Raw genomic sequence first — 3,707 nt, 5'->3', positions numbered from 1 at the left:
AATATAGACCATAATGATATTATAACTCAGCAAAAATATTTTAAGGGAATGAGTAGTATACATGGGAGAGAGAGACAGAGAGACAGAATTACCTGCTCCAAACTTGCTGGTACTTGAAAATAATCTTAAACATACTAAGAATCAAAATAAAATAATAGCTAATGACTCAATCAGAAAAGTATATAAATTTCTGAAGATAACATTGAAAAGATTAAATTTTCTTTTTTTTTTTAAGATTTTATTCCTTTATTTGAGAAAGAGGACTAGCAGGAAGGAGGGGCAAAGGGAGAGGGAGACACAGACTCCCTGCTGAGCAGGGAACCGGACATAGCTCTCCATCCCAGCATCCTGGGATCACAGTGGGAGCCAAAGGCAGACAGTTAACCAACTGAGCCACACAGGTGCCCCTTTTTTCATTTTAATTCATTATAATTATTTTCTAAAATACTAACAATCAGAGAAAGAATAGACAACTCCAGAACCCACCATCTTTCTTTTTATATTTTTAATAGCAATGCTCATATGATACACTTCTATAGTTTATGAGTACAACTGTTTTAGAAGAAAAATTAAATGTATAGAAACAAATTAAAACTCACCTAAGACTTTGTACTAATTCAGCAAAACTTTACTATATATCAGTTTGAATATGGAAGATGTAAATATAAGCGAGCAGGTGACCATACAGGTACTACCTTCAGCGTTTGGAATGACTAAAGGAATAAATCACCTAAGGACTACTTGAGACTAGAAGTGTACAGGTATTGTGCTGAGTATTTCGGCACTTCATAACTCTAGGGTTCCTAAATATTGATGAGATACAATTGATACAAATGGAAAACATATTTTAAATATTGAAGAGTTAGAATCTTTTACTAAGTGTGAAAATAACATCAAATTCTAATTCTGGCAAGCTTGTGGCCTGCTAAAACTGCTTTTCAATGTTCCTACGGAAGCTTCATTTGACATAGTATCCACCAAGGGTCCATATATTGGCTAATATAAAATATAAACAAAATAAGATTCTCTCTCAAGTTTCACTTCCAAGGCCATAGCATCAGGCAGCACCCTTTCATTGAATGAAACAGTTATATCTGATGTTTCTGAGGGGCAAGCACACTGTAGGACGATACTTCTCCAAATACAAAAGTTTCTTGCTGTTAAAAGCTCCACGTTGCTTTTGTCTTATGAATTGTACTACATCTTCATATTTCACTCCACCTTCATTTAATTCTCGGGCAACCAGCACTGGAGCTCCCAAGACCTGCAGCACAGCAAACCTCAATACAAGAACCAGGATCTTCATGAAATTTCTTTTTTTTTTTTTTAAGTTTTAAGCATTTATCAAAAACCATCATCAGAAGGCCAGTCCAGAATCTGGATGCCCTCTTCCTCCAAACTGGCAGTGTGGTAAGGTACCTCACACACTCATGATGGTGGTAACTGTGTTCTTCTTAAATTCATTTAAGAATTTGTTTAAGGAGGCACGGGTTGGATAGTGCACAATAAGAAACCACATATTCCTGTATGCAATCTCTACAAGAGCAGGGTAGTTCATCCCAGTTGTGTTGACATAATTACATTAAAAAAATACAGAAAGAAACTGAAGTCTACTTCAAAATACACCAGTTGAGGGGCACCTGGGTGGCACAGTTGGTTGAGCACCGGCTCTTGATTTTGGCTCAGATTGTGATCTTAGGGTTGTGAGATTGAGCCCCACATCAGGCTCCACACTGGGCACAGAGTCTGCTTGAGATTCTCTCTCCCTTTCCCTCTGCCCTCCCGCCACCCTGCTCGTGCTCTCTCTCTCTAAAATAAATAAACAAAATCTTAAAAAACAAAAACAAAAAAACCCAAAATACACCAGTTGAAATTTTCAGTGAGTTGAATATAAAGTTGGGAGTAATAGCAAATGAAATCAACCTTCAAACAAAAAGTTTCAATGTTTCAGTACAGTAATACTGAGTCAATAAAAAAGAAGTGCACTCAGCTTTACCCCATTTGCGTCAGAACTCTTGTAAAATGTTCTGCCATTCAGTTCGGCTCTTAAATGTTCAGGTTATTCATTTTTATGGGTGCTTCTCAGGTAGTAACAACTTCCTAGAATTCACTAGTCTACATAGAGGTTGGACTACCCCTTACTAAGTCCGTAAATGTGTGCCCAAGAACACCAGAGAAGTGAGGGATACGTTTGTTCATTGATGAATGTGGTCTAATCAGACAGCAGTCCCGAGGCAGAGGTGACGTTGCGCAGTGCACAGCTCAGGGGAAAATGCATCTCTGAGCAGATCTATTGCCATCTGAGTCCAAAACGTGCCTTAAATGTTCTATACCACAAGCTTTCTCTTTCTCCTTTCTCTGCACAAAGGACAAAGGGAGAGTTTGGCCACCAGTCATGATCAAGGGATCTCAGCCTACTACTAAGAGGAACAAGGCAGGGGTAAAGAGACGCCTGGAGCGTCTCAAAGGGGAAGTGGCAGCTCACATGCCAGAGCTGTTTATTTCTACAGAAATGTTTCACAAACTAGTCTACAGGTCTTCCCATGCATCACCTCTAAGGCACACATCGTGTTTCATATTACATGACCATCGAGTGTCAGTTCCCTTTCTACAGATAAACAAGAAATAAAAATTGATATTAGAGGTTGTCCTGTATTAACATGGCAATTTAATAATCCTTTAACAACAGAATAATTGGTTATGATGCTGGTTATTCTTTTGGCACAGCTGTTAGGTGGTTTTGGACTGCAGACCGACTTAGAAATCTTCCAGTTTTTTCCTCCATTTGCGGCAGAACTGATGTGTTCTAGATCCAGCCTCTAAAGGCATTTCAAATCAGTTTCCCCACATACGAGTATGATCTGGTTTCTAAGACTTAAAAATAAAAAGTATTAAAAAGAGAATAAATAGAGGTGCCTGGGTGGCTCAGTCGGTTAAGCGTCTGCCTTCAGCTCAGGTCATGATCCCAGGGTCCTGGGATTGAGCCCCGTGTTGGGCTCACTGCTCAGCGGGGAGCCTGCTTCTCCCTCTCCCTCTGCCTGCCGCTCCCCCTGCTTGTGCTCTCTCTCTCTCTCAAATAAATAAATAAAATCTAACAAAAAAGAGAGAGAGAGAAAATAAATAAAAGAATGAAAATAAGGCAACCAGTCTAAAGAGGAATATAAACCTCCCTGTCTTTACTTTTATCCAGGATAAGGGACTGGGAAAGGGATTGTGGAGTGAATAAGAACAACCAGCTCCTTCTATCCTGGAGTGGGGATTGGCACAAGAGAATACAAGTGACCACTGTGTTTTCTGAAAAATCCAAAGGAACTATTTTCACTATCTAAACTACAGTGGGTGAGAAGGAAGTTAGTGTGGAAAAAGAGATTGTGGAAAGGTCTTATACGATGCATGTATGTGTAAAATGAGAACTTATTATACTTATCTTCTCAGAGTAGATAAGAAGAAAAATGATATAAGCCTACATGGTATATATTCATGTTCTTTATTCAAGCACATGGTAAGGAAACAGTGAGTGGGTAATTCAAAATTACACTACACTTGCCATAACACAGTATGATTAACTTCTATAATTCACTGAGTCACTGGAGAATTGCAAATCCCATGATTTATATGCATAGGTACAACTCTATGCATATATGCATATATTCACACACGTGCATATGCAAGCATGCATTACTTTCATTACATTGTGTATGATAAAT

General features: G+C 38.6%; 1 pseudogene; it reads right to left on the bottom strand.

Moving 5' to 3' along the window:
• Positions 1-1,072: 1,072 nt before the first annotated feature.
• On the bottom strand, positions 1,073-1,558 carry LOC114197606 (protein tyrosine phosphatase type IVA 1 pseudogene; annotated as a pseudogene).
• Positions 1,559-3,707: the final 2,149 nt, after the last annotated feature.

The sequence above is a fragment of the Eumetopias jubatus genome, unplaced genomic scaffold, assembly GCF_037043125.1.
Source record: "Eumetopias jubatus isolate StellerSeaLion01/CBP00866 unplaced genomic scaffold, mEumJub1_p1.0 scaffold_11, whole genome shotgun sequence".
NCBI lineage: Eukaryota > Metazoa > Chordata > Mammalia > Carnivora > Otariidae > Eumetopias > Eumetopias jubatus.
This window is presented reverse-complemented; position numbering and strand designations above follow the sequence as displayed.